Genomic DNA, 14,776 nt, shown 5'->3' with positions numbered 1-14,776 from the left:
AGCATATTTGATACCTAAATTAAAATTGCATGAACTTACAAGAAATCACAATAATTAAATATAAATAATTTATTGAAAAACAATAAAAATTGATTGTTTTAGTTTTTGTTGGCTCTATTAGATTTTTATAAATCGACTAAATTAGAAGAGAACAATTTTATTATTTTCAAAAACTATAAAATTTCAAAAATTTTGAGTATGAGAATGACACATTCTCTTATAACAAGTTGTACTTTGAAGTATTCGCTTTTTAAAAATTTAATATAAAATGTTTCAAATTATAAAAAATAAAGAAAAATTTGAGTATTTATATTGAATATTATATTTAAAAAAAAACAAAGAAAAAATTTATTTACTTAAAATTTGTGAGTCTATTTTCAACCATCATTTATTTACATTTGAAAATTTATATGTAAGATATTTTAATATATTTTGATATTTTTTATAATTTCGTATGGATTAAAAGTTAAATTAATAGAATTAGATATAGTTTTTCTTATTTAAATGAAATTACCTTAAGGTTTTATATTTCAACTAGAATTTATCTTATTTTTCTATTTTAATGGATTTATTTTGTTTTCTATTTCAATTAAGATTAAGAGATATTTATCTATAAATAATATTTATTTTGTATACTAAAAAAATAAATTAATAAATAAAGATTTATTATTTTTCTCTCTAACGAGGATTTCTGTTCTTCATTACAAAGATAATTAATTTGTTGTACCTCTAAAATTAGCAACTTATTAAAATTCAACCTTGTGGCGTTTTAATATGAATTTTCTTACTCCATACTTAATTAACTTCTCAAAAATTTATCGTAACATTTTCTAGTTGTAATTTAGTTATAATTGTTTAATTATTTATATTAGTAATTATATTGATTGATTAGAGATATAATAGATCTGTTGGACCTAAATGTCCTAATCCTTGTTTTGATGATTAATAAACAATTGATGTGCTACTAATTATTTCCAAGAGTGTTTGTATTGAGCTTGCAGGTCCCTTATTGAAACAAATGATATTGCTTCAATCACAAAAGTGAAAAGTACCAATTTTGGAAGCATACTACGAGAAAGGGATCATAAAGTATTTTTATTTATTATGCTTGTCATTTTATTCATTGTGAATTTCAAGTAATTAATTGTGATGGCTCAAGGGTTCTTTCATTTCTAAAAGTTCTTTTAGATATGGCCACTTTTTTGAAGTACTTGACTTTCAGGGACCAAAATGAAATTTTCCAAAAGAAGTGATTTTGAAAATATTTTTCATCAAAATGAAAGATCTAAAAATATAGGTTACAAATATTCAAACGGATTGAAAAATGGATTTTTATAGCCTAAGTTATGATTTTTCAAAGATTTAAAGAAGAATTTTTGTGCCCCCTAAACACAACCTTCGGCTTCCGAAAGTGAGGGACAGAAACGAAAGTCCCATAGGTTCGGCCGCCGAACATTGACTTTCGGCCGCCGAAAGTGGATTTTCAACCAGCCCCCTGAAGTGCAACCTTCGGCTTCCGAAAGTGAGGGACAGAGACGAAAGTCCCGCACTTTCGGCCGCCGAACTTTTAACCTTCGGCCGCCGAAAGTTTGTTCTAAATCTGCCTCCGAAGCCAAAAGTTCGGCTTCCGAAAGAGAGGAACAGAGACGAAAGTCACCCAAGTTCGGCCGTCGAACTCTGACTTTAGGCCGCCGAAAGTTCTTTTTTAAAGGAATAGTTTCTTCACCTCAAATGGTTCGGCCGCCGAACTCTAAGCTTAGGCCGCCGAACCTGAATTTTTCTGGACACGGTATAACGGTTATTTCTGAACATAAACGGCTTTATTAGCATTTAATGCACCCCAACGGTCATATTTATGATAGAACTATAAATGCAACTTGTTTTTGTTGTTGTGAGGTAACAACAACCATCTAAGCAAATATTTATTGAGATTACAGCATTTTTCATTCTCTCTCTCTCAAAACCTTGAGCCAAAGCATTGATTTCTTGAAAGCTTGTTTTGAGTTGTAATTGGTTGGCTTTTCTGAGTGAGTAAAGGTTGATTGAGAGATTCTATTGTTGTGAGTGTGGCATTGAGCAAAGAATTGCTCTTGAGTGAAAAAAAAGAGATTTGTAAAGAGCAAAGGCTTACTCTAAGATTGTAAGGGTTTTGATCTTCACCCAAAGAAGATTTGATAGTGGAGTTGAACTCTCAAGTGGACCTTGAGGAGAGGACGTAGGCTTGGATAGCTGAACCTCTATAAATCTTTGTGTTGATTTTTCTCTTCCCCATTCTCTTCTAATTTCTTGTCTTTGTCATTAAATTTTTTATAAACCCAATTCACCCCCCCTCTTGGGTTGCCTCAAGGGACAACAAGTGGTATCAGAGCTAAGTCTCCCTTTCTTGAAGATATAATTATCTTGGAGTAAAAATCAAATGGCAGCCCTCAATTCTCAAGAAGGTCAATCGGTTGTGAGACCACCTTTCTTTGATGGAAATGACTTTCTATATTGGAAAAATAGAATGTATTATTTCCTTAAATCGGAAGGAGTTGATTTGTGGGACATTGTAGAGAATGGGCCTTTCTTTCCCACAAGATTCATTGATGGAAACCAAGAGCAAAAACCTAAGAGTGAATGGAGTGAGCTAGAGAAGAGAAGGGTAGCCCTCAATGACAAAGCCATTCACATCTTGTTTTGTGCTCTTAGTAGAAGTGAATACAACAAAGTATGCATGAAGTCCATCGCCAAGGAAATTTGGGATGCTTTGGTTGTCACTCATGAAGGTACCAATCAAGTCAAGGAAAACAAGATGGAATCCCTCATCTATCAATATGAGTTGTTCAAGATGAAATCCGATGAAACTATTAGCCAAATGTATGATAGGTTCATTGAGATCATTGGAGGGATGAAATCTCTTGGGAAGACATTCACAAATGAAGAGTTGGTGAAGAAAATCCTAAGATGTCTACCTAAAGAATGGCTACCAAAGGTAACTTCCTTAAAGGATGCCAAAGACTTGACCAAAGTGCAATTGGATGAACTCTTGGGGAATCTCATTGACTATGAGATGACTCTAAAGAGAGAGCAAGTGGAGGAACCTAGCAAGATGAAAAAGAACATTGCTCTAAGGGTAGCCTCCGAAGATACTAGTGAGGAAGAAGAAGAGATAAGTGAGGAAGAATTGGCCTTGGTAACTAGGAGAATAAGGAAGTTGCTTCTCCAAAATAAAAGGTTCATCCCAAGGAAGAATTTTAGAAAGGAAAAGGGTGAATCAAGCAAAAAAGAAGTAGTCATTTGCTATGAATGTAATAAGCCGGGTCACTACAAAGTGGATTGTCCCAAGTTGAAGAAGCCTATCAAGAAGTTCAAGAAGAAGGCCTTCAAAGCAACATGGGATGAGTCAAGTGATTCCGAAGAAGAGGAAGTTGGTGATGAAATTGCCAACATGTGCTTCATGGCTCTAGAGGAAAGCTCCGATGAGGTAACTACTCTTGATGACTTTACTTTAAATGATGATGATGTTGAGTTTTCATATGATGAACTTGTAGGTGCTTTAAAATTGATGAATGATGAGCTTGAAAAGAGTCATAGGAAAAGTAAAATTTTGAAATGTGAGTTAGCTAGCTTTAAAAAGGAAAGTGAGAACTCACTTAAGGAACCTTTACCCTCAAATGATTCTTTACAAAAATCCTTAGATGAGCTCTCACTAGAAAATAAAAATTTGAAAAATGAAATCCTTGAGTTGAAAAATTCTCTTTCAAAATTTTTAAAAGGCAAGGACAAACTTTATGAGATTTTAGACTCTCAAAGGTCTCCTAGCATCAAGTATGGCCTTGGCTATGATAAATCAACTCAAGCAAATTTTTCTAAAACCGTTTTTGTTAAAGCTACCAACTCACATGAACCTAAGGTTTCTAGCTCAAATGGAAATGTGCCTAAAGTTTCTAGTAGCGATATGTCTATGAGGAATGCACCTACAAGGAATGCACATGTACACCAATCCACTAGTTACAACACTCATATAAGACACACACCTAGGCAATTTGCATATAAGAGAAATGATCATTATAGAACACACACTTCTAGTTCACAAAATCACCACTCTAATCATATCTCTTGCTCACATGCTTTTAATAAGCAAAGGAGAAATGGCCACATGAGAACTCAAACACACTCACTCACCTATGGACCTAGAGTAAGAAGGTTCAATGGTCATTGTCACTATTGTGGCAAGTTTGGTCACACCAACTATAAGTGCTCTATTAGAAAATTGCATCTTGGATATGGTAGCATATGGAAATTGGATAGTGGAATGACTAACCCCCAAGGACCCAAGTACATTTGGGTACCTAAAAGTGTTTGAATTCTTTCTTTTAGGTGCGCTTGAAATCCTCAAAAATTGAAAGCAAATGGTATCTAGATAGTGGATGTTCAAGGCACATGACCGGAAACTCAAATCACTTCATCTCTCTTGAAAAGAAAGACGGAAGTGGACAAGTAACCTTTGGAGACAATGGAAAAGGTAAAATTGTTGGTATAGGTAAAGTCGGTAAGGAAAACTCTCCTATTCTTGATAAAGTTCTATTAGTTGATGGTTTGAAGCATAATTTGTTAAGTGTGAGTCAATTATGTGATAAAGGTTGTAGAGTTATCTTTGAGCCAAAATCATGTTTTGTGTCTAGAATGTTGGATAACAAAATATTGTTTGTTGGTGAAAGAGTTGAGAATATTTATCTTATTGACTTACAAGCTATGACTAACCAAGATATGAAGTGCTTTGTGTCTATTAGTGATAACTCTTGGATTTGGCATAGAAGGCTTTCTCATGCTAGCATGGATCTCCTCAAAAATTTGAGCAAAGATGAGCTAGTTGATGGTCTTCCAAAGATCAAATATGAAAAGGACAAAGTATGTGATGCATGTCAAATGGGTAAGCAAGTTAAGAGTTCCTTTAAAGCTATTAATAAGGTAATCTCTTCTAGACCTTTGCAACTCTTGCATATGGATTTATTTGGTCCAACTAGAGTAGCTAGTCTTGGTGGCATGCATTATGGATTTGTTATAGTTGATGACTACTCTAGGTATACTTGGGTTGTGTTCCTTGCTCATAAGGATGATTGTTTTGATGCTTTTAAAAGTTTTACAAAGAAAGTTCAAAATGAAAAGGGTTTTCAAATTTCTTCTATAAGGAGTGATCATGGTAGAGAATTTGAAAATGAAAAATTTGAAACTTTTTGCAATAAGTTAGGAATCACTCATAATTTTTCATCTCCTAGGACTCCCCAACAAAATGGTGTTGTTGAAAGAAAAAATAGAACTCTTTTAGATATGGGGAGGACTATGTTAAGAGAGTATAATTTACCTACTTATTTTTGGGCGGAAGCCATAAATACGGCTTGTTATGTTTCAAATAGAGTTTTAATTAGACCTCTCCTAAATAAAACTCCTTATGAGCTTTGGAATGGAAGGAAACCTAGAGTTAGTTATTTTAGAGTTTTTGGTTGCAAATGCTTCATATTAAACAATAAGGATAATCTAGGCAAATTTGACTCCAAAACCGATGAAGGTATCTTCCTAGGATACTCTATCTCTAGTAAATCATATAGAGTATTCAATAAAAGAACCTTGATAGTTGAAGAGTCAATGCATGTTGTTTTTGATGAATCTAATCCCTTTGCTTCTAGAAAGGAGGTATCTTGTGATGATGATCTTGTAGGTAACCTTGATGAGTTGACCATTGAAGATCCTCAATCTCATGGAGATCAATGTCAACCCAAGGAGGATTCAATAGAGGCAAAGGAAGATGAAGTTGGACTTCAAGAGCAACAAATGCAAATTACACAAAGTCAAGGAGTCCAACATGACTTGCCAAAGGATTGGGCCTACAAGAAGGATCACCCCAAGGATCAAATAATTGGTGATACATCACAAGGGGTAACTACTAGATCCTCTCTTAGACATGTATGTAATAATATTGCATTCATATCTCATATAGAACCTAAATCTATAGATGAGGCTATTGGTGATGAGAGTTGGGTTCTTGCTATGCAAGAAGAACTCAACCAATTTGAAAGGAACAAGGTTTGGACCTTAGTGTCTAGACCAAAACATCACCCCACCATAGGCACCAAATGGGTGTTTAGAAACAAGCTTGATGAAGATGGCAATATCATAAGGAACAAAGCTAGGTTGGTAGCTAAAGGCTATAACCAAGAGGAGGGCATAGACTATGATGAAACTTTTGCCCCCGTAGCTAGATTAGAAGCCATTAGAATCTTGCTTGCATATGCATCATACATGAATTTTAATCTCTTTCAAATGGATGTGAAAAGTGCCTTTTTAAATGGTTTTATTGAGGAGGAGGTTTATGTTGAGCAACCTCCGGGGTTTGAAAATCATGCCTTTCCAAATCATGTTTTTAAATTGTCTAAAGCTTTATATGGTTTAAAACAAGCTCCTAGAGCTTGGTATGAAAGACTAAGTAATTTTCTTTTGCAAAATGGTTTTTCAAAAGGCAAAGTGGATACAACTCTTTTTGTCAAAAATCATGAAAATGACATCCTTGTGGTACAAATATATGTTGATGATATTATATTTGGTGCTACTAATGTGTGCTTGTGTGAAGAGTTTTCAAAAGTTATGAAAAGCGAGTTTGAGATGAGCATGATGGGAGAACTCAAATTCTTCCTTGGGCTTCAAATCAAACAAGCTAAGGATGGCATCTTCATCAACCAAGCCAAATACACAAAGGAGCTAATCAAAAGGTTTGGAATGGAGAATTGCAAGCCAAGTAGAACTCCAATGAGCACAAACACCAAGCTTGACAAGGATGAAAAGGGTAAGCCTATTGATGAAAAGCTCTATAGAGGTATGATTGGAAGCCTTTTATATCTCACCGCATCTAGACCGGATATCATGTTTTCCGTATGTTTATGTGCACGTTTTCAATCATGTCCTAAAGAGTCTCATTTGCATGCCGTTAAACGCATTCTTAGATATTTACATGGCACATTGCATTTGGGGTTATGGTATTCTAGAAGTTCATCCTTTACTTTATGTTCCTACTCGGTTGCCGGAAGCATTCTTGATAGGAAGAGTACCTCGGGTACTTGTCAACTTCTAGGACAATCTCTTGTTTCTTGGTGTAGCAAGAAACAAAATTCGGTTGCACTATCAACCGCCGAAGCCGAATATGTGGCGGCGGGTCTTTGTTGTAGTCAAGTCCTTTGGATTAAACAACAATTAAGAGATTTTGAAGTATCTCTTGATCACATTCCTATTAAATGTGATAATACAAGTGCAATCAATCTAACCAAGAACCCCATTCAACATTCTAGAACTAAGCATATTGACATTAGACATCATTTCATTCGTGATCATGTATTAAATGGTGATGTTGTTCTTGAGTTTGTGGAAACAAACAACCAACTAGCTGATATTTTCACTAAACCTTTAAATGAAGAAAGATTTAACTTCATTAAAAGGGAATTGGGAATGCTAGATGGTGGTTATTGAGTGTATATTTTTTTTCTTTGTGTATCCTTTTGAAAGCATGTCAAAATTGTTTGATATTTTTTTAAACAAAAAGGGGGAGGAGAAGCCCAAAAATTCCAGGTTCGGAGGCACTTTCGGCCCCCTAACCTTCAATTTCAAGGGCAATATGAAAAGCGGGAATTTTTTTTTGTCTTTTTTCTTTTTCTTTTTCGGCCGCCTAACATTTTATTCGGCCGCCGAACATTGTGAAGTTCGGCCGCCGAAGATTAAGTTCGGCCTCCTAAACTTGCCCAGGTTCGGCCGCCGAAGATTAGTTCGGCCGCCGAAGATTAGTTCGGCCGCCGAAACTGCGCGTTCCTTAAAAACCCCCGCGACAGCTCATCATCTTCCTCGCGCGACTCTCTCTTTCCCCGAAGCTTTCCCTCTCTTCCCCGTAGCTCTCCTCATCTCCCTGTCCCAAATCGCCCGTTTTAAGCCTCATTTCCCTCAAAAACTTCCATTTTTACTCTGTTTTTCCCTCTGAAACACCAAAAATCAGCTTCGTTTCTCCCCACGGAACCCATTTCGAGTTTTTTCCATTTGGGTAAGTTTTCGGTTTTTCTTCTTTTTTTGATTTATTTTCTGTTGCTTTGATATTGTTGATAGCTGGGTTTGTTGATTGAAGTTTTACTCTGTTGCTTTGATATTGTTGTGATTAGCTGGGTTATCCTATTGATAGTTGCATATTTATAAAACTGCCTGTTTTTTTTTAATTACTCTGTTAAAATGTGCATAAGGCTAGCTGGGTTGTTTGTTGTTTTACCAATTGTTTTTGAATGATGTAGGCAATTTTTTTTGCAGTAATTGATTAGCTGGGTTATTGACAGTTTTTTTTTAAACTGCCTATTCTTTCTCTGTTTTGTTGCTCTCTGTTAGCTGAACACAAATTAGCTGGGTATATATACATATATATACATATAATATTTCTTTTTGCTCTCTTTATAATGCATTTTGTTAGCTGGATTGAGTTGGTTGGTTTTGTCTTAGATACTTGTTTATGTTTTTGCAAACGATGGAGTATCAGAATTTTTCTCTGGTTTTGAACATGACCTTGGCTCTGAATATGGCCTTGGTGCAGTAACTGAGTAGCTGGGTTATCTTATTGTTGTGATTAGTTGGGTTATCTTGTTAGCTGGAACTTTATATATCAATACATGACTGTGATGCTTATTGGTTGTGATTGTGATTATGGGTTGAGTTTGTGGTAGTGTGTTGCTTATGGGTATCTTTTCTGTTTTTATCATTTGCCTCTGTAGCTGTTGGTTGGGTAAAATGGGTAGAAAAACCACAGCCCGTAGACACCCGTACTTTAGAGGTCAGTCTAGTAGGCAGTCTGAGCCTCCTAGGTCCCCCTCTCCAGACCCTCCTACCTCTCCACCCTTTGAGTTTCCTGTTGTTAGAGAGGGTGATCCTGCTTTTCAGCCTTTTTCTCTCAGGTTTGTTCATCCTGGGAGAACAATTCATCCCAACAGTGTTCAGCTTTTTCGTACTCAGGGTTTCCTACAGCCCTTCATTGTTCAAGGATGGGAGCACCTTCTTATCACTCCATCCGACACCCATCCTAGGATTGTTAGGGAGTTCTATGCAAACCTACACACCTTCACCCGTCACACTCCCCCTCACCTAGTCAGTTTTGTAAATGGTCAGAGGGTTTACCTCACTCCTGACATCATTGCTCGTCACCTAGGTATCCCCAACTCTGGGGCTGTTGTCTCCACCACTCATAAGTGGATCACTGGTGAGGTCTCTTCCCTTCACCAGACTAGGGTCATTTCAGGAGACGTAGATCGTGAGGCGTCCTCTAGGCTTAAGGCCTGTGACCTCAACACTCTCCCCAAAGTTGTTCACCACATAGTCACCTATGAGATTCTCCCTAGATCGGGTCATAGGACTGCACTCTCCTACTCTGACATGTTTGTAGTGTCTTGTCTGCTAGAGGGTCGAGCCCTTAACCTGCCACATATTATGATTCACTCTATAGCAGACTCCCTTAGGCTGAGTCGAGGCTGTCTCCCCTTTGGTCGTCATCTTACTCTTCTTCTCCGAGCCCTAGGTGTTGACCCAGGTACCGAGTCGGCCTTACCTTTGTCTAGTGAGTACACCCCCTATACTGAGGCTACCCTCCACCACATGGGTTTGACTAGGAGAGGCAATGAATTTTATAATTCTAGGAGAGATTTTGCAGCTCGCAGAGCAGCACAGGCACATGATGGTTCTGATGAGGAGTCAGATGATGCTTCTCCTACTGATCTTGAGACAGAGCGAGCTCCCAGAGGCGATGCTAGTACCGGGCGGTCCACCGAGCAGGGTACATCTTCACGGACTGCATCTGATCTGTATGATGCCATGGGTCGTCTGGAGCTGCAGGTTGCTCAGATGTTTGATCGCCAGGCTCAGATGTCTGATCACCAGACTCAGATATCTGATCGCCAGACTCAGATATCTGATCGCCAGACTCAGATGGAGCAGCAGTTAGCACGACTTACAGACCAGTAGCAGACCCTGATCGAGCAGCAGAGCCAGATCTTGCACCTTCTTCAGCAGTCATCTGGAGTGCCACCTCCTCAGCCTCCTCAGTGATCTGTTTGTTTATTTGGTTACTTTTGTTTTCCCCTTTTGTTATTGTGATATTTTTTTGATGATGTCAAAAGGGGGAGAGATGGTATTACTTATGTATACATTTGATAATTTTTATGGATATTGGCTATTTTTATTTGACTCGTCTGGATTAAATATTTTTCTCTCTTGGTTTGTGGATATTGTGTGTATTCATTTGAGATGCATTTTTGTTGGGACTCATTCATTCATATAGGATCCATTACATCTCATAGCATTGCATTGAGTCAAAACCTCCCTTATGTGCCTTCTCACTTTTTAAATATGGCATAAAGTATTTTTAACAGGGGGAGCACATTAAGGGGGAGAATTTTTTTTAAATGCACACACTACACTTATGATTATTATCCTAATGTTTACCAATTGTTTGTCATCATCAAAAAGGGGGAGATTGTTGGACCTAAATGTCCTAATCCTTGTTTTGATGATTAATAAACAATTGGTGTGCTACTAATTATTTCCAAGAGTGTTTGTATTGAGCTTGCAGGTCCCTTATTGAAACAAATGATATTACTTCAATCACAAAAGTGAAAAGTGCCAATTTTGGAAGCATACTACGAGAAAGGGATCATAAAGTATTTTTATTTATTATGCTTGTCATTTTATTCATTGTGAATTTCAAGTAATTAATTGTGATGGCTCAAGGGTTCTTTCATTTCTAAAAGTTCTTTTAGATATGGCCACTTTTTTGAAGTACTTGACTTTCAGGGACCAAAATGAAATTTTCCAAAAGAAGTGATTTTGAAAATATTTTTCATCAAAATGAAAGATCTAAAAATATAGGTTACAAATATTCAAACGGATTGAAAAATGGATTTTTATAGCCTAAGTTATGATTTTTCAAAGATTTAAAGAAGAATTTTTGTGCCCCCTAAACACAACCTTCGGCTTCCGAAAGTGAGGGACAGAAACGAAAGTCCCATAGGTTCGGCCGCCGAACATTGACTTTCGGCCGCCGAAAGTGGATTTTCAACCAGCCCCCTGAAGTGCAACCTTCGGCTTCCGAAAGTGAGGGACAGAGACGAAAGTCCCGCACTTTCGGCCGCCGAACTTTTAACCTTCGGCCGCCGAAAGTTTGTTCTAAATCTGCCTCCGAAGCCAAAAGTTCGGCTTCCGAAAGAGAGGAACAGAGACGAAAGTCACCCAAGTTCGGCCGCCGAACTCTGACTTTAGGCCGCCGAAAGTTCTTTTTTAAAGGAATAGTTTCTTCACCTCAAATGGTTCGGCCGCCGAACCTGAGTTTTTCTGGGTACGGTATAACGGTTATTTCTGAACATAAACGGCTTTATTAGCATTTAATGCACCCCAACGGTCATATTTATGATAGAACTATAAATGCAACTTGTTTTTGTTGTTGTGAGGTAACAACAACCATCTAAGCAAATATTTATTGAGATTACAGCATTTTTCATTCTCTCTCTCTCAAAACCTTGAGCCAAAGCATTGATTTCTTGAAAGCTTGTTTTGAGTTGTAATTGGTTGGCTTTTCTGAGTGAGTAAAGGTTGATTGAGAGATTCTGTTGTTGTGAGTGTGGCATTGAGCAAAGAATTGCTCTTGAGTGAAAAAAAAGAGATTTGTAAAGAGCAAAGGCTTGCTCTAAGATTGTAAGGGTTTTGATCTTCACCCAAAGAAGATTTGATAGTGGAGTTGAACTCTCAAGTGGACCTTGAGGAGAGGACGTAGGCTTGGATAGCTGAACCTCTATAAATCTTTGTGTTGATTTTTCTCTTCCCCATTCTCTTCTAATTTCTTGTCTTTGTCATTAAATTTTTTATAAACCCAATTCACCCCCTCTTGGGTTGCCTCAAGGGACAACAAGATCAATATTTGAAATATATTTTAATTTTGTTCAAGTCGTGTAATGAAATTATTGATCACGAGTTAATTTCAGATTCCATATCAAATTTAGAGTGTAATCAATAAAATTTAGAGTATAATAAGTAATAAATGAAACTATTATGACTTTTTTTTTATATAAATTGAATTTATATTTAATTATCATCATTTTTATAAATTTAAGCGTTAAATATATTATAATTTAAATATAAATATTAAATTAATTAATATTGGATATTACATGAATATATATATATATATATATATATATTTATTTATTTATTTATTTACCTTATCGTAGTAATTTTGGAGAATATATCTATGGTGGATGGCTACTCTTTATAAAGATTTGTGAAACCTGGTTTTATGGTTATAAAAATTATCAAAAATCCCTTGGAATGATTTAAAGGATATGATATTGGTTGTGGCGAAGAGTATTCGGTTTAAAATTGAAAAAATTGATCAAATTGAGTTAATTTAAAAATTCAGTTCGATTTTTTATTTATTTTAGTTCGGTTTAGTTTTTAACTTTAAATATTGTAGTTATTTCAGTTTGTTTCGATTTTGATCAGAAAAAAATTAAAAAAATTGAACTGAACCAATTAGCGATAATAATATATTATTGAATTGAGGCAATAATAATATATTATTATCAATAATATAGAGAAATTAGATCATATTAATGTTAAAATATTTCAATTAAATTTTAAAATATTAAAAATAAAATATAAAAAATAAAAAAAATTAATTAAAAATTCAAATCGATTAAATCGAATCGAATCAAACTGAATTAAATTAATTCGATTTGATTCAATTTCTGATTGAAATCAATTTTGGTTTAATTTTCATAAATATTAAAATTTCAATTTTCGATTTATTTAGTTTTGAATCGAATTGACTGAACGCTCACTCGTAATTATTAGAGTAACAGTATATCATACCATTTTTTAATTCGTTATAGTCAATTCTTTTCTGTTATATCTCTTATAATAAAGATTTTTTCATTCCTTTGTAGTTTTTGGTTTTTTTCTTTTTGTAAATATAGTGTACTTAGTAGGAAGCCTATGATTTGGGATCAATGATGCAATTACATGTTCATGGCTGACTTCGTATTGCAGTAAAAGGAAGTTTGGTGGTAACATGTGACTACTATAATCTTGTTGCTTTTTTTATTTATTTATTAATATTTTTAACTTTACATTTGCTTAATTCTCATTCAAATAAAAAATTTTATAAAGCGGTCTATTATTATAGTATGTCTCTTTGAACAGAAAATGAAATTCATTTTGATTTTTTATTTAATTAAAGAATTTTTTAATTAAAATTTAATTTTTCAAATTGGAGCAAGACTATTAGTTATAATTTTTTTGGATGTGAATTTGACACAGTATGATAAATTCCTTTCTTCCTTTTACTGCCTAACGAAGAGTGCTTTGGTTTATGAAGAGCTTTTGTTATCTTTGCTTATTGAAGTTTTCCGTTTATGGATTGGCATTTGGGGTAGCAGCCATAGACGATGCCTCTGAACTTCTTTATTTGTCCAAGACATTTGGTGTTGATGGCAAAGGTGATCTAAGGCGGTAAAGAAGCTCCTAGTTGGCTAGGGTTCACTGAATGTGATGGGTTAGGGTTTTTGGTTATAGGGCTTTTGTGTGTATTCTCAGCCTTTGGTCCTTTTATATTTCTTTGCCCTTATAGGCTTTAATCCAATGAGATTGCAGTTCAAAAAGCAAGCTTAGAATAATGATTATATTAATGGCTAGCATGATTAGTAAGAAAATGAGGTTAATTTAGTGATAAAAAGTCATTTAATTTTATCTTGCTAATGGAAGAAAGTGAAGAATAAATGAGGAAGGACGTGAGTTGCCAATTCTTGATAACGACTCTCTATTCTAGTTTGTCTTTTACACAACTGTGAAGTTGCAACTTTAGAGGAAACAAAGACAAAGGAAAAATGGAATAGATTAGCAAGGATAGTTCACTTCTTTTCTCTTTTTATTTTATTTTTTTAATTTTTATTTAATTGGAATTTATTTTCATAATTATTTATTGAATGTTACATCATCAAAATTCTATAAATATTCAATTTGCCAGCTAAGATAACATTTCCTGTAACAGTAACTAACTTAACTTAGCATCACGAAATTCTCATGTCAACAACAAGCTTTGATTATTAGTCTTTGAGAATGAAAGTGCTGCTTTGGTTTACAAAACGCTCCGTATTGCTTGATTAGTTTAATCAAGCACTGTATGCATTTGTCTGATACGCACCATCTCATTCACTGTCGCGGGAAACAATAACTTATTCTCCTTGTCTAAACAGTAGCTCATCATGTTCAATTCTGGCCGTAGTTCTTGTTTGCTCAGTAGCTAAGTAACTTCATCACAAACTGGCATTGCTGTATGAAGAACTTTAATGTTTGGCTATCTCAACCCGAGGAAGAGACGACATGTCGTGTCTTTATATCTACATTTGGCTTCCTCTCAGATTGCTCGTGAAGATCTCCACCTCTCTACCAGTGTGTGTATATATATGTGGAAAGAGTTCACTTAATCAAGTCTCGTAGGGATAATAGACTCTTCCATCGATAGGAGATGGCACCTCGATGTTTGGCTTTTCACCGCCTCTGAGTTGTAGCATGTTTCAATGGTTGGATTGTTTGTCCATCAAAGTGGTACATAAGGTATTTAGAATAGAATACTGTAAAACAGTTCGATTCATAAGCTATTTAGAATATTGTGAAACAGTTCGATTCATATTTAGTATGATCATTAATATTGAAAGGACATTGTTTTAATGTGGAAGAA

This window comes from Manihot esculenta, chromosome 10, assembly GCF_001659605.2.
Source record: "Manihot esculenta cultivar AM560-2 chromosome 10, M.esculenta_v8, whole genome shotgun sequence".
Classification (NCBI taxonomy): Eukaryota; Viridiplantae; Streptophyta; class Magnoliopsida; order Malpighiales; family Euphorbiaceae; genus Manihot; species Manihot esculenta.
The sequence above is the reverse complement of the archived record's forward strand: the minus strand, read 5'-3'. Positions refer to the sequence as shown.